Source organism: Anopheles arabiensis, chromosome 2, assembly GCF_016920715.1.
Source record: "Anopheles arabiensis isolate DONGOLA chromosome 2, AaraD3, whole genome shotgun sequence".
NCBI classification, from domain to species: Eukaryota; Metazoa; Arthropoda; class Insecta; order Diptera; family Culicidae; genus Anopheles; species Anopheles arabiensis.
This window is the reverse complement of record NC_053517.1, coordinates 46305442-46330362: the sequence shown is the minus strand read 5'-3', so window position 1 is coordinate 46330362 and position 24921 is coordinate 46305442. Positions and strand designations below refer to the sequence as shown.

The 24921-nt window shown below is 43.7% G+C and overlaps 1 protein-coding gene across 2 annotated transcripts in view; it reads left to right on the top strand.

Moving 5' to 3' along the window:
- Positions 1-24921, top strand: part of LOC120893191 (alpha-mannosidase 2) — a 93027-nt gene that overhangs the window by 25036 nt on the left and 43070 nt on the right. The window contains exon 2 of one of the 2 annotated variants that reach the window (XM_040294923.1): positions 6710-6790. The exons of the other annotated variant lie outside the window; for it this stretch is intronic. The gene's annotated coding sequence lies outside the window, so the exon portion shown is untranslated. The remainder of the gene's footprint in view (positions 1-6709; positions 6791-24921) is intronic. 2 annotated transcript variants of the gene reach the window in all.

The window sequence follows — 24921 nt, the reverse complement described above, 5'->3', positions numbered from 1 at the left end:
ACTTCAGTCAAGTGCACCGGCAAATGGTGCGCATACTGCAGGCAGATTTCGGCAGGAATCGGTAGTACTCTCCGTGAATGGGGCAAGGTTTTTGGACTTTACCAGCATGCGCTTTGTTTTCCACGGTTTTTTCGCTATGTTTTCAATGAACTCATTCTAACGAAGAAGCTTATTGTGTGGACTTCAGTTGGAGAAATTACCATTTGTCTTTCGATGAAGACTTATGCAGGCGAGATGGTTTCTACTGTGGGTTCCTCTTTGCTGGTAGTAAGATTTGTGGCACTGCGGTTTAGTGCAGACAAGTCTTGACGTAGCCTTTTGCGCTTGATGAAAGGGCCTTCAGCTACCGAGTAGTAGCAGGAGGTTGAGCATGGAGCCTGGTGCTTTCTTTACGTTGAATTCCTTTCCAAATCGTTTGTCTTCAACAGGTTGTGGCATTCAACATTGCCGTCTTTTTGGGGAGATAAAGCTTAATTAAGAAGACTATGGACAAAACCACTCGCTGACGTTACAGAGCATCTTGAGGCAATATATAAAATCAGAGATTTTCTGAGGAAGAGAAAAAGAGAGAAAAAGAGAAAGAGAGAAATAGAGAAAGATAGAGAGAGAAAGAGAGAAAGAGAGGGAAAGAGAGAGAAAGAAAGAAAGAAAGAGAGAGAATTTAATTTTAGTAAAAAAAATCGCTTTACACCAATGATATTACAATAACATCTCTCCCAATCATCTTTTGCGTCTTGGAGTTTGGTTTTGATGTTCAGAGTCATTTAGCTGTGAATACATTTCTTTAATCGATTTTATCAATCCTAACCGTACCCACCAAAACCCTTCGGTTGTAAAAAAAAATCCACAGAATGTTCTGGCTGTTCATGGGGCTTTGGTCGCCACTTGTTTCTTCCTGTCGTACCGTAAAGTGGTGCTTTATCTTCCCCTTACAAAATCATGCTGCACTGTTCCGTTCATCGATGATTACTATAATTTAGCGTTGGACCGCCCTCGGTACGCTCACTTCCACGTCGTGGGAACCCATTTACCCGGGCTGCCGGTGACGTGTTCTCTTGGGAGCAATGCCTTCTTACGATGTGTGATACGATCGCAGAAATCGCCCGCTCGGCCCATTGCTGCCCGCAAGCAAATCCAACCAACCAAGCCGTTCGATTTATGTAGGATGCACCTGGAGCAGCAATCTAAAGAAGGGGTGTACAAAAATTCAGCACAGGCAGCGAAAACCACAGCAGCAACAACAAAGGCAGATCCCTTGATCCCTATCGCGAAGGTTTCTGATGGGCACTCACATGAACCTCGGGAACCGAAAGATTGATGTCGCCGTTCGCTGCTTTGGGCAACTATCAACTTATGCATTTATTCTTACCTATCTGTTTTGCCAAACCGGAAAGAGGCCATTTTTTGCACGCTGCTCGAACATGGAAAGAATTTTGATCTTTATCCGAGAAAGCAACATTTTACACACGATGAAATTGTTCGCAATTTCAAGGTAAACTGCACTCCGGCGGATATTTTTCGTTTCAGCGCGCAGCGAACTAACATCCTCAATTCACTCTTCTGGAGGTCGCTGTTTGCGTGAAGGTGTGCGAATGTATGTATGTTTCTGTGTGTGTGTGTGTGTGTGACAAGCAAAGAGGCGATACATTATCCTCAATCGCCGGCTGCTGGCATTCGCTCAGATGCCATGCATTTTCTCCGACGCCCCATTCACATCAATCAAGTAGCGCGCGAGCTTTGGAGACGGCTTTAATCCTCCATCCATAGGTACCGTGGTTGGCGGAGAGTTTGGAATGGCGAGGACAGAAAGACGATGAGCGATGGGGGTAGAATTGATGAAGTATCTGATGAACGGGCAGTACGAAGATGCATCTCGCTGCGTACGTGCAGCATAATAATGCGAGCGAGGTGGAACTACATACTTGAGCGACGATACATCCATTGACGTCAGTGCGATATTCGCGAATCTATTTTAGAATTCACTAGTTTATGATAGTTTTAATCATTGCAAGGCCAATGGATGCGCACAGGCGTGAATAACAAGAAGTTGGTTGGTTTTTGTATCATATTTTTTATTGTACAAAGTGATTTTAAACTAAATAACATTTTACAAGGGTAAGTAACAAATATATTTGCAGATTATGCGGCGTTTATGCATTGGGTTTTTTGGACGAACGTTTTGGTAATATTTTTGTCAAAATAATTTCCAATTACGATGTCTTTCCTGCGAGGTCATTGATTGGTTTTATGATTTTGCCAGCATACGTCTAATACACGCTGTAAGTATCGAAGTGTTGAAATTTATTTATTTTCATAAAGTACGCAGTTCTTTATGAATAATAGAAAGACTGCAAAATGCAGTAATAGAAAGATTGCTTGGCGTACTACACCGATGACAACCCGCACGGTGCACGGCGCACCGTAATCAAGTGTTTGGTTCCGTTACTTTGTTCTTCCCTTTTTTTTTTGCCTGTTACGCTCTACCGAAGCAAATCAGCTTTACCCTTTGCCGCCACCAAATATGCCGCTCGACCGTACCCCGCGTAGGGAGTGCAACGAACGCCGGCCGATTGGTGTGACGTTTCACTGTAAATGTGATCGCATCTCGTGAGCCCAGTGTGCCATAGCGCATAAACGAAACAAGCACACAACACCAAAACAAAAAACAACAAATGCTCCCCATCCCTTGAAAAATAAGGAGCATGAAAATCGAATCCAGGCACATCCGCAGCACCATCCATTCCGGGCTTCCCAACGGGGCATTGGGGATGGAGCAAGGTACAGAAAGATGAGCGGATGAAATAAAATCGCTTAGCATAAATGGCAGCGTTTGCAATAGGACGCGAGGGGGCGAAAATTGAAAAGCTAGAAAGAAAAGCAAAAACAAAAACAGAAAAAGAGACAAGTGGAGGCCGACTTGCGAAAGGGAAATACCATCATTCATTCATCAAAAAACGAAGAAATATGACGCCATACTGCAGAGGGACCGTTTCCCGGCACGCTGTGCCAAGGGCTGTTCTTCCGTTCCCGGGTAGCAGTGCCGTGCCGCCCTGCTGCTGTGTTGCCGCTGTTTTCCAGCAGCAAAAAGTCATCGGCCTCTGTTTTAGCACGGAAGCATGGCGTGACGGCAGTGGCTGCAAAAATGGCCACTGCTGCTCAACCCGTCACCATCAATACAGCACGATAACGTACCACACTCCCGGCAAGGGCTTAAAATACGGCGAGATTGTTTCAAGGGACCTAAATCTTGAAAACATTGATTTTTGTTGTTGCCGCTTACACGTCCATTGTGTCACTATTCCCCGACAAGAACAACAACAAAAAACACAATGCATCGTCTAGTTTGCCGCCTGTCGTAAAAATTGTTCAACCTGTCCCAGGTCACGGTTTGCATGAACAATAGCCGAAACACCTGCTACTAAAACGTAAGCCGCTGGCCAAACGATGCACGATGGTACAAATTAGCACTCTGTTGGCAACAATGTTACAACGGTGGCACTAGAACAAAACTTGCTTAGAAGGTGCAGAGAAAAGTTAAGCAATACCAAACTAACTGCGACGCCACTTCAACAACAAACCAATCTATGCGCGGTGCGTTAAGTACCGCTTCACATTAACCCACTTTTCTGACCCGAAGCTGCATGGTTGGACAAAAGGCTACTAGGGCTGCAAAACATGGGCCGTAAAGTTTTGCTTTACTCCCGCCAGTGTCATCCCAGTTTGTGTTTTCTTTCTTGTGAAATATAAATAAACATGACGCTTGCCAACCCCTCCGACACGCATAAACCATCTAAATCGATGATTCAGCAGCGGTAGCACCATATTTTCTGGAGTGTTTTTTTTGCTTGCTCTCTATGTTGCCGAAGAAGCGGCACCGATCCACCGACAGAGCACTGATCGCGAGTTGTAACTGCAACCGACCATTCAACCGTGTCGGAATCAACACGAATCTGCCGGGGGAAACAGCATAATGTTCCTCGTTCCACCTCATTCCAGAACAACGTGCAGCTCCAGATCCAACGTGCGTCTCGCACTAGCGCTGCATTCTTCGACCACGCGCGCTCGATATGATTCTGTAGAGATCGTTACGCTGCGTTAGCATGCTCCGCTTCAGTGACCACCTTCGATGGTACGAGGCCCCATAGGAAAGAAAAAGCGGGAAAGAGAAAGAGAGATAAGGAGAAAGATAAACGAAAGGTTTGCTCATTCACAGTGGCGCGAGCCCCGAGATTGTATGTTTTCGGATGTGTTGAATCCGACTGAATCATGCGCCACTTGCTGCTGTTACTTTAAATTATGCTAAACGAACCGATTACATCGTGCCGGTGATGCGCGCTACCGTGGAGAGGGATTTAGGTGTACCGCGTACTTCCCCGATCTGTCCCTGAAACTGTTCTATAAGGGGTTTATAGACCACTTTTTAAACGTTTGTGATATAACAATATGTATAATTTTCATATTGTTATTTTTAAAGATAGTTCTCAGGTGTTCTTTTCTAGGCAAAATGCAACAATAAGATTTGTATCAAAAATAAAAATTAACTCTGTCAAAAGCAGCTTTTGAAAAATGACTCCCCAAACCCTGCAGTTGGTCTTTTGCATGTCGAGTGTATTTAGCTAAGGAAACTTTTGCCAACAGCCGGTATAGTTTCCGCTGTACATGGCTTCTTTATGAGCGCTCTGTAGCAATGGCAAACAGGAGAATGTCATTAATTTGGACCAAAGTTTGTCCTCTCACCTGTTACCCAGTTTGTTAGCTTCCCAAATTCGGTGCGTTTTTATGTCTGTCTCTTTGCATAATGATCATCATACAGGCCCTTCTCGTACAGAGCAGAGCAGCAGCCGGCAGCATTATTTCAACCTGTATTCAACCTGTAGCAGTATTTCACATTTACCTTGCCCATGCTGAGTTGTGCAGCGCAAAAACACGACCTACTGGCCGTATGAATAATGGTAACCCGCTTGCAACGTGAGGCTGTTGCTCGGAACAGTGTGGGCCCGGGGGAGCACGGTAGATCAAGCGTGTGGGCCCGCGTGATGTCCGCGAATGCGTGTCACGCAAAACTCATGCCGATGGTTTTGTATTGCATTTTCTATACTTTAGAGTTGAACCACAGCGGTTACCACGGTTTAATTTCCACGGTAGCACCGCGTATTTTCGATTGTAACTACACATACCGTACCATTTCCTCTCCGGGTAAGCGTACCTTTGGGAGGGCGAGTTCAAACCCCCGAACGCCACGAGAAGTGGAAAGCTGTTTATGATAATTGTTAACTCGCCGGTGAAAGTCCTATCGACCGGCATCTGTCTCTTCTCCCCACCTCTATTGTTTAGACCCTGTTCGCTCTCGTTTGCACCCTCCCTATGTACATACATATTTGAAACCTCGAACCGGCACCAGCTCGGCGTGTGATCTCATATCTAACGCTCGCACTAAAATACTCCAAACTATTGCGGAGTACACGAACTAGTCGCGCCGAAAGCAGTTGCGTAACAACGAGCGGGCAGGTAGGTGTGTGGCGAGGTGTGTATGCGTGCTAAAGGGCGGTTGAAATTGGCAGCAAAATACACACAGCACATTCTGGCCACATTTCGTGTTCGTAAACATTTTGCTGGATTAATTATTAGCGGGGTGTCATTTTTTTGCCTGTTTTGCGGAAAACTCTCGGCTCTGAGCTTTTCCAGCTGCTGATCCATTTACATGCAAGCGTATGGTGGAAGGGGGCACCACATGCTCATCTTTTATGAATGAAGCATACGATCGAACGCTATAAACACCCACACCTGGTGCCTCCTTCCTTTGCCATTTTGCCCTTCTAATGCTTCCCGCACACGTGACCGACCTGTACGTTGCGCGGCTGATTTGTCGAAGGGTTGAAAAATGAAATGTAGAATTGATTTCCCCGTCGCCCCGTCCCCGGCGTTTTTCCCGAAGGGTGGGGGAGGGGTTCTGAATTTTGGCATGCCGATCTTGATCCGTCTCAAAATCCACACTTGTGTGTTTTTTTGTTCACACCGTTTCCCAGCACAGGATTCCGTTGGTCATGTTTGAAATTGTTTTCCGCACGAATATTTGTGCTTATGGTGTGCTGTCCTCTCGCAACCCTTTCCCTCATCCTTGACTCTTCGGTTTGTGGTGGTACCAAGGGCCTTTCGCATAACTCGATCCCTGCCGCGGTGGAATGATTTCAGTACATTAATTGATGGGATCAAGCTATGGCTGGCGTTCGCTTTTGCTTGTAAGCCTGGTGCCAATTTCAGGGACGGAAATGTTGTTTTTGTTTTTGTGTTCCGAAATGCGCTGGAAATGATGCAAGCGAGAATGTTTCGTGTCCAGCCGAACAGGAATGAGATTGAAATTATTTTTTAATTAACAAACATCATGTACAGGAGGGCGGGGTTTGTTTCATTAAAAGGGGATTTAAATTTACGTCTCATTAAAGCGGTTCACTTCCGTATGCTGCACATTGCTTACATATCATACATAGGGTGATTATTTCTGCAATAGGTTGCTATGGGCGACAAAAGTCTCTTAGCAGCCTAATTATGCGGTACACCTGCTGACCAATACCAAATCAGAAACAAAAGACTTGCCTCGTGAACGTAAAGCTGGTTTTTGTGTAACTGAGTTTAGTGGGTTTTTCATACATGTATAATTCCACTCTGGTACATATAAATACATTTATTATTACAATCTTTGTCATTACAGATATATCATTGTCCTTTTCATCTCCATCTATACCTGCAAAAAAAGGATGTACTGCTTGTAACAACATAATGAATCTGTATGGTAAGCATATTTTCCTACTATCAAATGTTATACTTTTATAATAATATTTATCACAGTTCAAGAAAGCAAATATTTTTAAATGAGTCATTAGCGGACGATCATTGTACTGTTCTCATTTCTCCCCTCCAATCAACGATAAAAGCAACAGATTTTTGTGCCCTATCGATTTTTATTTCACCCTTCCGCCCATCGCTGCTTGTGTGGCGGGAAGTAAACGTCTTACAAGATAAAGAAAAAGGATCGTTTGAAAGTTTTCAGAGCTCACCGATGATCCGTGGCCTTCATTTGTCACCAGCGGCTAATGGACAAACGACGACCTGCTCACTCGGATGATTAATGGAACCGTCCGATGGAACTGGACCGCTGGGTTAGCCAAAGAAAAGTTGAATATTAATTGGCTGCCAGGCGATGATGACAAATGTCTTAGCCGTAATGACGCAATACCCGCTTCCCTCCCTCTTTGGGGTGGGGTGCGTTTGGAAAATGATAGCTTTCTTTGCCAATGCTGAAAGTGTCATTCACGTCAAGCAAACTGTTGCCAAACCACGATCAAGACTATTGTAAAGATTACGGAAAATAAAATACTGCATTGTGTGAAATCCTCTTTGGCGATTTAGTATTCAAATTGTCTATCCAAATGGAACGGAAAGAGGTATTATTGTACCTTTAATAATGTAGACCACACGCTATTTATTGCAGTCGATAGCTCACCACAAATCCCAGTATCTCAGAATTTTCATGCGAAACGCAGACACCGATAGAAATTATGTGAACCAATGAACTGTTGACGATAATTTGTTCTCCAGGATAGGACACATCATTCTTGTCATGTACCACCACCACACACTGCACGACCATCAATATTGTAGCTCGGTGTGCTCTATTAATGCAACCACTTTCTTGTGATACCAAGAAATACGATCTGCACATGAGATGGTTCGTTCTGGCACGAAGGTAGCATGGCTGTCGGACACAATAGCTGTCAGACGCAATTGAGTGAACGGAATCAGGTATACGCTCTTACGTTCGAAAGTAACAAATGAAACGAATTAATTTACCCATTGCATTCTGCCTGGTGTTAGTGTGTGTGATGCTCTCATATTCAAATGCAGCACTCTATCGACACCTTTCAATCACGTCCTAGCGGTAGGGCGCACTCACCAAGCACAACCTGACGCTTTTGAACTGATTCTTGGGGTGGTTTTTGCTATATATGCGCTCATTTTACACGTTGAAAGCAAGCAAGGTGTTGGGGATGTAATTGAGCAAAACTCAACAGCAAACGATTGACTATTTATCACTTGATGGTGAATTATTTCGCACGATTTTCGTCTAGCCCAGATATCTAGTGTAGATAGTGTAACAAAGGTGTTGCAAAATGTTGCTATGCATGTATTTAATCTTTTTTTAAACTTGTGTTGTAGTTTCTACATTAGTGACATTATAAGATTATTTGAAGTATATTTTTTCGTTTCAAGTCGGTCTGGTGAATTATTCGACGAGACAAAGCCTTAAAATCCTGTATAGGCCGACATGGGCTTGTGGGTCGTTTAGCCAAAAAACGAAAATATTGTTTCACATCAACAGCTATTTTTTGAATACCACATTATATTATGTATACTATGTTTAATACAAGATGAAATAATATTTGAAACACTGTAGAACAGCGTACTTCACGCCTGGTATACAAAGTACGTTACTAATCAATTTAAGCTTGATTAGCAAACGTTTCTGTTTCTGTAGAATAACAATACTGAATACCAAACGAACTGGTAACGTGCCTAAAACCAGAACGAAAATGCTCGTTAAGTATGTTTATACATACCACCACCATGAACGATGAGTGTTGGATTGTTGGGCAAACAAAATGATTAAAATATTTGAAATCGCTCGTTGTATTTATTGGTTCAAGAACATTCAGTGACGTTGCGGAACTCTGTTAAATTGATATCGCAATATCAATATCGCGTTGGTGCTTTGATATTTGAAAATTGTAAAGTATTCTGAAATAGTAAATCAAGATGCAAATATCACGAACCAATTGTTACCATGAAAATGTAAGTTTGTGAAAGTAGTTATGCGTTTGTATCGGCATTCTATGGCTTGTATGCGTTGCTGCATTATCTTCTCGATATTTTTTGGAACTTTCTAAATAGACTGAACATTACACCCAAATTTCTCAAAGTAATTGATGAGTTTGTTCAAATTCATGGTCACGGCACGTTCCCAAACCACCAACTACATACTGAAACAAAAACGAATCAATTCATCAGAATTATCTTCCCGCTTTCCATTCATCTGGTACCGGTGCTGCGCCATTTCCTACACTGCGCATATACGTCAAACCCTTGGGGAGCATTATAGCAAGTGATCCTGGTGACTGACTGCCAAGTGTTGTCTCACAATCGCCAAAGAAAAGCGGTATAAATTAACTGGAAAATAAATCTGTTTACCTGCCGGTGGCGTAGAATATGGGAAAAGAGTAGTGTTAGACTCCCGCGCCACAGCAATATGGGTTCTTCGCATCTACGGAAATTCATTTCGACGTCCAATCCACGCCGTCTCCTTCCTCCTTCCCCAAACAAAATACGCCCCGAAAGGGTCTTTCTCTTTCTCGCTTAACTCATCATGGCCGTGACGAGCGCCGTCTAGCGTGGACCGTGGCGTTCTCGTGTACACACCACTAAAAACTTTGCTTTCGTCACGCTTCCCAGCCAGGGCGGAGGGACACGCGTCCAAACAAAGGTCCTGTGGAAAATGCTCTGTTTATCTTTTTCCTTTTCGCTCGCCTGTTTTCATTTTCAATATTATTTTGCTTACCACTGCTGCACGATCGGGGAATATCGTTTTTGGTTTCTGGATCGTCTTGCTTTCTTTTCTTTTTTACATTTTTTTGTTTACTCCATTTTCCATCCCGTGCACATCATCATCAATTTTCGTTATATTTCAATCTAGCCACGAACGTGCTACCGCAAAGGAATTGGAGTTTATGCAAAACTGATTCGACCTCGGTGGGAAGTTTGGCGAAATAAAAACACCCAAACAAAACCAACTCACAGACACAGACACATATTCAGCACAGTTTTTCCCCCATTTTGGAACAGCTCTCTGCGCGTAGGTATTAAAGAAAATTTAAATATTACGTACTTATACAAATCTCCCTAGGATGTATACCAAATATGGTCAAGGAGAGCTAATGATCAAAACATTTTGCTTCACGTTGCTGATGACAGTAACTCAGCAACAGATTATCCTTACAACAGATTGCGCAATCGTACGTATATCGTTGAATAACGTACACAACAAGAAAATGTTATGTCAATTTTCCACGAATTAATGTTATGACTACACTTCTATTGCAACAAAGTACTGAAATCTACCGATTTTTTTCCAATATGCTTTCCATTTCTGCCCTCAAAAGTAAAGGTAAACTGATATTTTCTCAGACCGGTAAAAATCCCACATTTCCGTAAACACGTCGTTCAATGTCAGCTAGCAACAACATTGCTAGGTTCTAGGAAAGCAATCGTCAAAGGAAAAGGAGATATCCCTTTTCCGTAAATTTTGCGATAAGTGGCTGGCAAAAAAAACTGGAAAGATGATTGAAATTTGTTTTCGTTCTATCCTGTCACAGCAATCACGTCTCGTTCACGCGCAGCTATAAATACAGTTGTGATGTTTTGATATACTTCCTAGCAGCTGTCAATAATTCGTTCCGTTTGAATAGTCGTCTATGAGCAAGCATATGAAAATATTATCCTTCCGGTAAATTCACTCACGTGCTGGGACTTGCCAAACCTTCTGATTTGGCACTGCTCGGTTAAAAAGCGACTCGGCAGATAACAAACCATAATCCTTTTCTCGCCAGATACACCTGTGAGCATGCTGTGAGCAAAAGGACTATCATTGCAAGATGCACATACTTGCTGGCAATGTTCATTGTCGTGGAATTTTAACAAAACTTTTCAACCCTCCAGGTCCGGTACCCATGGTGCGGTTATTCTCACCAAAAGCTGTTCCCACCTTTTCAATTGTGGAAAAAATTGTTCATGTTTAATTCTTTACATTCCAAACGTTCTCCACGCGAGATATCAACATCTGGCTGCGCCTCCGGTAGGCAGCTTATGATTCTCTTCCGGCATTGCCACCAAAGACAAAGGACATTTGAATGCTGTTCCCAAAAGTGCCACCCCGGTAGAAATCGTTTTCTTCACGAGTCTAGGTTCCAGCGGTGAGGCTAGAATTGAAATTCAAATCGGATAAAATTTTAATTAATCGATGTAAATTTAATCCTCTGAATTTAAAATATTGTTACCGGCGGGGCCGGATCCGGCGGGCGAGCGCTGTAAAAGAAATTGCACAGTCAATTCAATTGAAGTGGACGAACTCGCTACCTAGAGGCAGTGTCCGGCGTTCGGTGTTCATTTATCTCATGCATACTTTCAGCATGCAAAGCTATCGAGCGACCGAAGCGATGTGGTGAATGTGTTTATTTATGGCATGGAATTAGAAACAGCTGCCCCGGTGGAGAAAGTCCATGGGGCCACAGCTGGTCCCCGATGGTTCCCGGTGGAATCTGCCGACCAGTGGACCGGCAAATGAATGGAACTCGAAGGATGTAAGGATTAGTGTATGTGGGTATGTGTGTGAGCTCCTGTATTCAGTATAGAACAATGGCATGTACGAGGGAGCACTTGCTAGCGTTTTCCTCTTGACGGACGATTGTCCATCGATGGCAATATTTCGTTTGCGGTGCGGTGTGGATTAAATTTATGTATGTGCACATACTCTTCTTTGTTGAGGTAGTAGCCCCAGCGCGGCTTTAGCAGGAAGCTGCTGCATGAACAGTAGCGTTTGACCTTTCGTCGGATCGACACGGTAAAGCCGACTGTTTTTTTTTTGTGTTATGAATAGAATCTCTCGCCGGACAATGTTTCTCATACCACGCGAGAACATGATCTTTCATGTGGGGACTTAAAACGCAATCCCCTTGCCTACCTGTTTAATTTATAGCGATTTCATTGCACCCGCAGAAGTGCTGAATTATTAAGTTACAATACACGTAAGGGAGCGATTTAAATCTGTTATTCAGATGATTCTTGGTAATATTTTCACACAAACCACCGCATCAGTTACCGCTTGGTGAGGAATGGCTCTGATGTTTTGCAAGAGAAGTAGATAAATCTCTTGAGAATGCTGTAAATTGGAAGACGGAATGCCTAAATCGTGCGCATAAAACATGTACCAAACAGATGTGGCGTATACTCTGCAAACATACGCTTTGCAAAGCTAGACGGCAAGTATCTTCTCAACTCGCTTATAAGTATCTACTTAAGATATGAGTCAATAAGAAAACAACCAGCCCCAAAAGTACTTGCTGTCTCCCTTTTCGCTGGAGAGGCCTGCACGGCCTGAACATTTGCCATTACAACATATTTGCTCCTCAAAAGAAAAGTATTTTCCTTTTGCGGTAAAGCGATCTACTTTATTAGATAAAGCGATCCGAAAACAAAATATGCATCCCAAGATCTCATAAATCTACAACGGCATGCCACAGTCTGCCAACGTTAACAGTGGACGCAGCACAGCACACGGGTCGGGTGGATGGGAAGGGAATGCTCACCAAAAAGTGAAGCACCGTTTTGGGGAAAGCTTTGAAGAATGTCGGAATTTATCAATCATACGCGCGTCTCACTTCGCAACGAACGATTTTCTCTTCCATTTCGGGGATAGAAAACGGTTTGCCGGTTTCTGGAAAGCATTCCCCAGACACCACACGCAGTTCGTGTGGGAGCGTAAGCAACGCACAGCACACGAGGAAATCCCCTTTTCCCAAATCAATTCTCATATCGGCAAATATTCGAAATGATAAAATTTGCTTTGCATCAATCATCATCTTAGAAGGGGAAGGAAAGAGATCGGGAGTTACCTTTTTTTGCTCCAATGCTCGCTTGTGTACGTATCCGAAGTTACCTTTCTCGTTGTGCATCAAGCAAAAGTAGTTAAAAGTCAGTTTCCAAAGCAAGCAGTGCCGAACGGAATTGATCCGACTTTTACCATAATCTTGCTGTCGTTTCCTGCGTCGTCGTCTGCCACCGGTTGAATTGTTCGGTGTGTTCCTCCCTCCCAACTCCCGGATGTGGTACGAGGAGGGAGTGTGTGAGGATAGAAATACCTTTGCGTTGAAGTTTCACTGCAGTCAAATCTTGCGTTGCTTTACCTGCTAAAGTGTGCGGCACGTGACATTCGCCTTTCAGTGGCATTGTTCCAATCCAGTCGGTAGGATTTTGACTCGAAAAACCAATCCCGACTTGATGCTACCTCTCCTCGTTTCGCTGTTTGGACTTTCGGCGTAGTTTTCCATAAAGGCGGACCATCAAGAACTCTTCAAAAAATCGTCGTTCTGCTTTTGCAAGCCAAGGCCGATAGCACTAGGAACGACTGTGTGATCCTTGCCATTCCTTTGGTGGGGGAATTTCATTTCACCTAAAGCTAGTAAACATTTGATCTAAATTTGAAAAAGGGGTAAAGTGTCTACCGGTAGACTAGAGAATGAAAATTTCATACAATTCGCCTTTTCGACTTCGTTTGTATGAAAAAGGGTTTTCCACTGACGGTGTCTTTGCGAAGGCTATATTGTTTGTGCCGAGTGACGTTTCTATTTCACGTTTGTACGTACAATTCAGCAATGATTTCGTTAGTAATATTTTTTATCCCGCCAAACCCTTTGACACACTTGCGCTGACAGTCGAATAAATAATATAGTTCACTTTGGCAAGTGTGCTACAAAGTTGAGTGCGGAAAGGAATAATGTTCTAGCGAGCGACGTCTCTCATGAAGTATTGAAGAAAGAAAGAATGAAATGATAATATTGCAAAAGATCAGTTTCCAAATCCAACGAAACCACTTGAAAACGACAAACTCTTACATATAAAAGAAAAACTAAAAAAAGGAAGCCGAAACCCATCTCACGGGCTCACCACGTGCTGGGATCATCATTTTAAGACGAAATTTAAACTTGCTTCCGTCGGCACGGTACGGTCCGACTTTGGTCGACTGAAAATGATATGCAAATTAAAATCCTTGTCCGTACTTTACCTTCTTTGAGCTATTCTTTGTTCCATCTTTCTTACAAGCGAAGGCACTACTACTCCGTGGCGAAAGTTCACCGAGTTCTAGCCGGTATGACACAGCTCTGGGGGGGCTAGGATCAGTGGGACAATTTTCCAAAGGAAATACAACTTCAACGAGTCCAGTAGCAGCACCACTTGGGGCATCGCTAGGCGATTCTCGCACGGAAGGAGTTTGTTTCGAAATGCGGTGGCCCGAGATGAGACTCCGGGAAAGGAAAATACCATCACATCCTCACGAACCATCCATCCAATCCAATTCGGCCCTTCCCGAGGGGGAACGCCGTGCGGCAATGGCGCCAGCATTGGCAAGACAACACAAATAAGCGCATAACTTTGGCATACACATTTTCCAGCGCGGTAGACTTCGGTGAAACAAATTAAAAATGCTTGGCCGTAACAACTGGACGTATCGTCAGGGCAACTCGTTCTGCACCGACCAACATCGGTATCGACGCGTCGAAGAAACGGAGTATCGAGGGGTCAACTTTCTGGTACCCGTGAGCCGCTTACGATTTAGTTTGGGCCACATTAACGGGATGTGGAGAAATAGTTTTGCATCTTCCTTTGCCGAGCTGGGATGATAATTGAAGCTTTGAGCCTAAATCAGACGAGGTTTCGTTTATTTTAAACATTTTTTCTATTTAAAATACCATAGTACAGGATATGAATGTCAGACGCAACACAATATGTATTGTTTATTCATTCTCATAGAAATTTCATCCTCATCTTCAAATAATCTTAAAACTAATTATAAACATCTAATACATTCTTCTTGATAAGGTATTTCCTAGTAACTGGTAATAAAGTATTTGATGTTAACTGAAGCATCGTTTATCTATCCAGATTTGTGTTGCAGACAGGTCTGCTCTAGTATTCAAAGTGTAATGGAATGATGCTGATGGCCAGTCGCCAGGTATAGTGTGATGAAAAGTTATGTCTACGCGACAGAAACTAAACGTGTTTGACCTGTGCTCATTATGTTTCTTTTGAAAGCCGTAGGTTTGATATGTAACCAAGATTGGGCCCTTTTCCCTGTTAAGACTGAAAGCTGAAATTTCAGCCTGTCAAGTGTTCGCATTATACAGTAGCGTTCGAGCAGCTATCAAAGTGAGTATTATATACAAGTGGGCATATCCCGAGGTGTATGTATTTAGATGGTTGATTTTTATCGCTTCTGCTTCTGAAAGAAGATTTTAAGAATGTTTTGTGTATTCGTCAAGTTACCAGAAAGCCTGTTTGAGCAAACGTTTTCACCCGTCCTGTTAAAAAGTGACTTTCAAATTTGGTTATAAAAGCTGGCTATGAGACTACACGGGTTACATAAACTTTGATACTAGATTTCATCATCTGAATGCACCTTGGACTAAATGAAAATACGAACTTTTTGACATTGTTTTGACATTTTTCGAGCAGGTACTCGAATCTAATTCTAGCTTTGAGGCTAAAATAATCTAGACTGAAAATCGTAGCCTTGTTTTGTGTGTGGTGTTGTATGGAGTGTTGACATGATTTCAGCCGCCAACTGTCAAACTCCATAAACAAGCTGGCTAGTATCGTGAAAGACCCCATTGTCAATGTAACCAACGTTGTCAAATCAAAAACCTAGAACAAGACTTGTCTCATGCAAAATCGCCATAAATTGTAGTATTAAGGGAGAAAACTGCGAAAAAATTAGCTTTTTCCGGTTTACTTTTGCACAGGTTTTCTTTCTCAATCGCACGATTTACTTCCCAACACATGTGCCGCAACGTCAAGCGTTTGTGCGATGCCAGCACACGCCACCTCCCATCGGTTGCTAGATAGTTGACTGTTGTATGTTGCTCTCCCTTTTTCTTCTCGCTGTTCCCTTCCAGCCAATCCTATTTATTGGTGACATGGGACAGGAATGAGGCGATCGGTCCTGCATTCCGCTGCAGTTGGGTTTGCGTTCTTTCGTGCGAATCATGCCCAACGGTGGCCCTTGTTTGCCCTCGCCACAGCAGCATCGGTCCCTTTTGACGGTAATTTGTCTTCTTTGTTTGGGAAGTTGAGCTGGGCTTCGCTCAAATTGGGCTTCCGCGTGTGGTGCACAATGTCGTCTCTCGTTTGCTCGTTTGCCCCCCTGCGCCACTCGCCACACTCACTGCATAGGAATCGCATCGTTCGTCTTGTATCACGCGGTTCCGAGTTTTTCCGAGAAAGCCTACGCGAATGCAGACAGCATCAATTGTAAGGAAGCAAAAAAGGGCTCCGAACGAAAAACATACACATACACACACATGTTAACGCTGGACAAAAAACATGCCGTACAACAAGACAACCAGCGTTCCAACGACACGAAACAGTCGAAAATTCCCGAAATTGCTACTGACATTTTTCAGAGTAATCAACATGCTCAGCCTTTTTGGCCCCGGTTGTTCTACATGCACAAACACACACACACATGCGAACACACGATTGGCAAACACGGTTGACAACGCACTCATCAAAAGCATCGGGTAGCACCTCAAACGGCAAAAGAAGCAGCAGTAGCAGCCTCTCTCCAATGGATGCCCCCGGGAGCAGCGATACACGATACAATCGAGCAGCCTCGATATATATATAGCTGTCAATGGTGATCACATCATTGCCACCGGGCGCACATCAATGGTGGTTGCAGGTTGCCAAACGTGCGTATGCAGCATGCGTACGCACTGGTGCAATTTGGGGTGAGGATTGGTTGGTGATCAAAGTTTGTCATCCTGGCCAATGCTGCCAATCCTGTTGGCCCTTGCGCTCCCATCTCCTCCAAGCGCATCACACATTCTTCGCGGTTGGCTGCGTTGCATTTCAGGCCTTTTGTCTGTTTTCATTTCAATTGCGATCGTTGCGTGGCCATCGTGTCGAATCTTTCGCACCAGCTCCGTCCAATCCAACGCTCCCCCGATGATAATGGATATCATCCTAACCTTCTCGCTCACAACACTGCACAATATTCATCTCGCCAGTGCCACCACCCGACCAGCTACTGTCCGTTTTCAGCGGAATGGGGGACAAAACAAGCGAGTTCACCCTTAGGTCATATCACCTCAATCGAGCGCAATTCGGGACGATTCCCCGAGACGGTACAGCTGCACACAGTCGCTGACCGACGACATCGTTTTACTTTTGCCGCACTTTTCATCCAGATCAGGATCAGAAGCCTTGTTGTTGGTGCCTACAGTGCTCACCTGCGCATCGCTTACGACACTGCGACATTGCGATGTGGTAGATCTTTATAAATGTCTGAACACGGTCCCCACCACCAGAATGCTTTGAAAACTTGTTCAACTTCTTTAGCAGTGTTTTATTTTTTGTTTTTATTCGCCATCCTGAGGTTGAGGGTAGCATCGAATCCTGTCACAAACTTTTTGGCTGTTTTTGTTTTCGCTCCCACACAAACCGGCAAGAATCTGTCGTCGGTTACGGACCAAGTGTGAATGTTGTAGAATAATTTATAGACCGCTTCGGTGAAGGCGAGGTCCGGTTGCTATTATTTGCTCTACCGAATGGAATCAAGGCCTGCTGGAGGGGGAAGGCATGGCTTTCGTCCGTTTCCCGGTGGCTTGCCACTCTAGTGGCGACTGGGTCAACCAAAAGTCAACCCTCTAACCACCACCAACGCCCTCACATTGTGGCTCTTCGTTGCTTTTTCGCTTTTCTCACTGTGGTGGTTGGTGAAGTGGTTTTCGCTCGGTGAAACAATCGCCAAACCGACTAGTGGAACTACTTTTCTGGCAACACTTTTCATCGGCTGTCGCTGCAGGTCCTCCATCTGCTGGGCTGCAGAAGGAGCAAAGTTTCGTGAAACGTAACATGCTCTCGCGGTAGCGCCTGATGAGTGAAGAATTTATAGTATACGCGCGTGTGTGTGTCGCTCTGCTTTTGGTGCACAATGTCCGCTGTACGACTTTAGACATCCGAGATTCCGTCCCTGGCATAGGAACTAGCAAACCGGCGAACGTCTGTTTGTTTCATGAGTTAATTGCATGACCGTTTTAATCCAATTGCTCGGTAATGATCGTCAGTTAAGACTGGACTAAGGCTGTTCCATTTGAATTTGGACATTGCGCAGAAAAAGTGCATTTTATGTTTGACCATATTGGTAATGGAAATGTGTTGGAGGGTAATTTCACGTGCTTTTTCATTTTAATACGCCTCTCTCATTCCCTCCCTCTCTTTCCTATTCTCTTCAATGATACTTCATGTGTAGTCGCACATGTTTGAACATAACTTAACTCCCCACGAAAGAAAAAAATGCTGCTCACCAATGCACATGAACAGTAAAAAGAGACTGAGCAAAAGCAAATGCCCAACAATGCTGAGACCTTTCCGCAGCTTGTTTGACCTTGTATCTATGCTACCGCAATTACCGCACGCGAAAGCAAATGCTCTTCAACTGTCTGTACTGTAACATTCGCGTCTCTACAGCGCTGCAGATGGAACTACCGTGTTCCATTGAGATGAAGTGTAGCATAAACAATGGTATGTCGTGCTTGTTCCACCAGTTCCACGAGCTCCACACAGAAACTGTGGCAATACGACTCAAGGCAGTAAAAAGTGTGTTTTGCCAGAAAGAAAACAAACAAAACAGTGTAGAGCATTGGGGCATGGTATCATTTCCTTCCTCTATTTGTATCCATCGCTTCACCTGGCTGGCGGGCTTCGTCGTCGCGTGATGATCCCATATGTTTTCCATCCTTGTAACTACTACCATAATGATACAATACCACCTAAAGGGAAGCGAAATGTTAACATTTGCAAAAGTGCAGCTAGATTTTAGGATTATTTTTCTTCCAGATTCTTACGCGGAATAAAACAATGCAACAACTATTTGAGAATGTAATTGAAAGAGTAGCTTAAATTTTGTGTAATGTTTTCTTTTAATGATATATTGATCCAAAATGACGAAATTTATGATTCATTAGAAACTTCACTAGAAACATTCATGTGAAATTTTTCTGTAAATATTCCGATGATTATGTTCATTGTTGTAAATGGAAAAAAACCTAGGGAATGTATTGATGCTTCTGGTATTGTTTGTTTAGTCTGAAAAATTGACAAAAGATGAAAATATGTTTTTATGTATCATTACTTTTTGTGTTTATTTTCAGTATTCAATATTCAGTATTCAGTACAAATAAATAAATATTCCTCCTGGATAAAATATTGAATAAATAAATAATCAAATAAATAAATTAAATAAATACAGTTCTCCAGTAACAAAAGCTAATAAAACTCCCAGAACAAATCTTGTCCCATTTTGAGCAAGATCCATATACAGACAACATAAACATACAACTCATTTTCTTACCTTGTTCCGAAATGTGTAAGATGTGTAAAAGTTTCCCTTGTGTTGCCATTCAGCTTCCTCGTTCGTCATGTTTTCCACGCCAGAGTAAAAAAAAACCCCTCACTTTGCGATGGAAATAGCGCCATCGCACCGTGTACGAAAACTAAACAACAACATTAAGCCAAAAATAGCAAAACGGCTAATATTAGAGGTTCGGCAGCATGAAACCAACAGGACGGGAGGGAACTTACTTCACCTCCACACTCTAACCCAATGCTCTCCGGTCAAAAGGGAGTGCTGGCGGAACCCCCTTGCTTTCGTCCCTCGCTTTAGCTTGACAGCAGCATTGAGGCAGCGTCGCCGAACGCGTGTCGACGCTCGTCGTCAACGGACGAATTAGTTCTTATGCTAACTTCTTCTGTTTCTCATCATCATCAACACTCACCGTTGGATAAAAGGGAAGAGACGGATATTGGAGGCGACGCCATACAACACCCATGCGTCAAGAGGGGGAACACCCATTGGGAAGGAGAAAAAAGAAACGCGTTACGCACCAACGAAACATGTGTCATCTTTTCGGTGTGATGCTCTGCTTTCTGGATTTATCTTTCCCGATGACTTTTATGAGCGTTGTTGGACGTATCGGATTGGGTGTACACCTCTTCTACCACCGGCACAGCCCGGCCGCTGCCGCCCAGGTGAGCGAGTGGTGAACCTGTTAGGAAACGTAGCGTAGAATTTCCCAATCTACTTATATACGCTTACGCCATTTAGGCCGTCCGGCCGACCGTTTGCCACTACTTCGGGCGACCTCCCCTATCCAGTCTAAACGTCGCTGTCCCTTGTGGTACAGCCAGAGCTCATTCCGGCACACACCGTACTCCGTGACCGGTATGCAATGAGTTCGTTCACAAACTCCGGAAAGTGTTTTTGGTTTCGGAAGTAGGGCGAGAATATTGAAGTGTTTTCTGAATTTACTCCTTACTCATCAATTCTGAGCGTGCTGGAAACTGGGACGTAGACCAAGTAAGCCGAAGCATAATATCCTGATTATGCCTTATCATTCCAACACGAGCTTAGGACGCCCAGCCTGGTGATTGTGCCTATGTGTGTGTGTGTTTGGTTTGATTTCATTTCAGAGTAAGAGGGTATGTCTGAAATGACTTCCACTGCCATGGATTAGCATTACGGACCCTTTTCGACCTTTTCTGTTTTGCTTATTTTCGACTTCTGTGCGAGTTTTAATGTGTTTTCATTATTTTAGTCTCTTGGTGGTTTTAGCGTTGGTTTATTTTGATGAAAATGTTAGCTCCCTCCAAAGAGCATCATTTTATCGAGCGAGCTTCGTCAACACCATTAACATGATGGTCGCAATGTTCAACCACACCGAGTATTTCGAATTTTGTTTCTAAGCACATTTTGCCATTTAAAATCAGCAAAACAATCTCGCATAGCAATGCAAAACAAAACAAAACACCAGCACATTTACATCGATTGCTACAGTAATGCGCTTGATGCACCTGCTCCCAAACCCGATGACCTTTTTGTGGCCAAACATAGTCTACCAGACGGGCAATGATGCTTCCATTTACCGAGCTAACCGAGACGGTTGAGATGGTCGGTTGTGTGTAACATCTCGCCCCAATCGGCTGTCCCGAAGGTTGGCCCATCTTTTGGCACACTTCTTGTCGCGTGTTTCTTGGGGCTGTCGTTAGAGTCGCGAGCGCGCGCGCACGCACGCATGCAATCTTATGTAAAGGACTAGCGCAGATGTGCATATGGTCCCAGGATACGTCTACGGAGCTGTCTCGGGGGAACAAATTTCAATTTGGCACCGAACCAAAGTAAATCACATACTACTGCCCGGTGTCATCGTGGTTGTTTGTCGCGCCCAACTGCTGGACGTGTGATGCGATCGGCGGTGCAAGCTGATGCACAGCATCTCACAACCGAAACCACCAGCTCCGCGCTACGGCGACAAGGAAGAGCTGCTATATGCGATGACGAATGTTTATCATCGCAGCTCACTTGCACACTACCACTTGCGTGTTGTTGCGTCTCGTGCCAAATGTAACGAATGTCAGTGTGAGTGACTGGGAGGAGGCTGCTAGGGAGTTTCAAATGCATCTTATTGGCACTGACCGCCTACCTGTCACCAACAAAAAGGCCAGGAAAATGCACAATGACGTCAAACTGGTCGTGAGGAACAGTGTCACCGAGTGTTCAAGGAATCAGCAGGTGTTTTACTTGCCTGCAGCTCGTCCTTCGCCCACTGTGCGTGTCTGGTCCTTAGTACCAATTGCGATGTGAAGAAAATAAAATCGAACGTCGCCGTCTGAAGGTAAAGTTTGCTGCTTCGTTTCACCTACTCATCCATCCCTTGTTTGCATGGCGTGTGGTGAACAATCCAACGTGAGCGAATGTGTACGAACCCGTGTAGAAAAGTTCCTCCGGCTTGGGCACAGCACTTTCTTTACGCCCTCGGCTTCGATCTCCTGCTGCGATAGCGGTGAAAAACTCTGCTTTTGACCCGGCCCGAGCCTTCGCGTACAGGACTCAATCTCGGAAGACAAAATCTAATTATAATTCATCCAAGCGGGAGTAATTATGCCCCCGCGCCTGGTCGTCCGGCCTGCCAGCGGCAAAAGCCCGGCTAGCGGCAAAATAAGAAAAGAATCCATAGTAGAGAACGATCCAAAGTTCGTCCTCGATCGGTGATGGCGATTTGTTCGGTGCGGTGCGAGGAAAAAGGGCGGACCTTTTTTGCCAGCCTTAGGTTAACGGACCAAAAGGGCAAGTGCTTGGATGGAAACATAATTTGTTTTTAAATGAAAATTTATTTTCATTATCCCATGACCTGCTAACACAATCGATGCGATGGGTGTGAGACGTAGGAAGAGAAATGGTGGCCATTTGTCGTTCTAGGTGAACTCCATTAGTGAACACTGCCATTGCGTCGGCACATCCTTCAATAGAATGTGACAAGTGCAATCGAATTAGCGAGCATTTATTCTTGCAGAAAACTAAAGTAAGATACATTGCACCATGTTAACCAAGATGCTCTTACAATAAGTAGTAAACGGGGTTGGTACTATGGTTTTAAAACAAACAGCTTCCAACATTATTGTCGCATCTAGTTTAGGTACCAATCACAAGCCAATACTTTTACCATAATGTTTTGTTTTCCCCATTACATTGTGAAACCAAACGTGCGAATAATAATGCCACGTATATAGTATACACTACATGCCCGGCACCAAACGGCGACGCGAAAGCTTTTCCAATAACCGCTTGTCTGTCGCTTGCTATCGAACAGTAAACGGGGAGCAAATTTATATTCCATCCCAGAAAACACATTCCACAACCCGGTCACGTCGCTACGGCACGGATCTTTTTGAACCGCGAATGTGATCTCCGGCCCTCAGCTTCGTGTGACTGCCACCGGCTAAAGAAAAGCAATAAAATCTAAAATTAAAGGGATGACATTTTCATTTCATTTGCATTTTCTTTCAATAAAAGGTATCGGGCGGAGTGTGAAAGCTCTCAGAAGATGTGATCCAATGTGCCACCACATCCCGGGGCACGGTTGAAGGTTGCATTTGCAAATGACAATACCACCTTCTGGCGCATTACAATGGAACCGATTCTCGCACTCGGTTGGTGCGACTCGGTTGTACAACGCAGAAAATAGATATGGAGCAAATTGGCGTTTGGATGGCGTTTCTTAACGTTCTTTGTCGCATTATCAGCATTGCTGGAGGTGAACTGGAGATTCTTTCAACGTTTTGTTCTGTTTCGATCTATTTACAAAACATGATGCACGCTTCGGCATGTCTTTTCTTTCGCCCCGTTATGTAACAGCTCCACTGAGCTAATGTACTTTCACACGTTTATGTCCCATAGGATAGGCAGAGTAAATTTACTTTTCATTTATATATCTATATATACATATATCTCGCTTCTCTCTCTTTCAGTCTCTGAACAACTAAGTACGAAAATTTCAGAAGGGCATAACAACGGCATATCCAAAAATTGAATTAGCAAAACGAAACAGAACCAGCTAAGTGTTCGCGTCACGTTCAATCGTCACGTTGAGCAGAGAACAGGGCATGCCGGGAGCGTGGCCACCTTCCTCTCTATGTCCAAAAGAGTCCATATAAGTGGAGAGTAATGTATTGAGAACTGAAAGTCGTCTATTGCGTGCTAAAGGAAATGCAATGCGACGGACACCCACGTGGGTCCAGTGTGGTTTGAATAGTCGGTTCGGAGACGTACTCTACTAAACGTCCAATGAAAGATTATACGAAAACAGATTTTACCGTCACCGTGGAAACCGCGGGGTGTAATGTGAGCAGAAACAAGAGAGATCATTTTCCGCTTCCCTCATCCCCTCAGATTGACGACACGAGCAATAGCATGAATAATTAAATCAACCAATTGCCGTAAAATAAGAGTCCGCGCTTCGCGGTGCCTGCTATCACGCTCTTCGGCATTGGGCGCAAACTTTTGAAAATAAATCTTAACCTTCCCTTCGTACAAAGAACGTCCCTTTTTCGTGGGGAAAGCAAAACAAATTCACCACTTGCTTGAGTCTCCAATTTTGGCTTTGGGGCTTCCTTGCGTTCTCGTCACACCTTCTTTCAGACGTTAAAGAAATCGCATTTAAACGTGGCACTTCACTGAAATATGATGTCTTTCGCCAAAACAACACCGAACGTTAAAAGGCAATAATATAAAGCCGTCTGTAAATGTCCTGATTTATGTCCTGAATGAGGCAAGACAAACGGGGAAGAATTCGTACCTGCTTTGAATCAGCTTGGGTATTTTAAATTTCTAACACGAAGAATATCAGATAAGTTATTGGAACTCGATACAGAAAACCAAGTGCTTGCCTTTATTACACTCCCCAAACGTTGGAAAAACTGGAACCTTAGGTGTTGGCTTTCAAAGATCTGTTTGTTTTGTTTTTGTAAACCATTTAGGTTGGGTGAAGCTCTAAATATTGGCGAAAACCATGTTATTAGATTCTGTTCCCTAATGAAAGCTCTTAAGAAGTGGATAAATTTCATTACACTCATAATTATTTACCAACACATTTAAACGGGATTCGACATATCCTTCTGAGACCGCCTTTTGACTTTTATATCTTTTATTCAATTAAAATTTGCACGTTTCTGAAACAAAAAAAATGATGAAAACCTATTCGGTTGAATCAGGCTTAGTAGCAAAAACCGAAACGCTACGCTGAATTTGTATTCCTCTTGCTGAACAAAGCATCGATTACTCGCATAAATTAATTGAAAACTCGAGAACGGAGCTGAAAGCAAAGAAAAAGTTTTTTAAAAAAATTCAATTTCCGTTATGGACAGACAAAACATAACCTAAACCATGTTGTGTATCCATGGCCGTCCCATCCGTTCCATGTCCAAGTTGGCTTTAAGTTTGAGTTACGCTTCTTTGGGGCGCACGTTTTGGTACGGCAAGCAAGTTGTTTTTATAATTAAAAAAATGGAAATACAATTTTATTAACACATACTATGCATCCCAAATCCCTCCCGTGGATATCCCGAATGTATGGGGATGAAAAGGAATCTTTGATGCCGTTGGAAGCCTTTCATGTACAATTACTTCAGCGTGCAAACGTGGAGACGCGTCGACGCCGTCTATCGCAGCAACAGCCACCACTACGGTGTAGCAACTTCACCCAT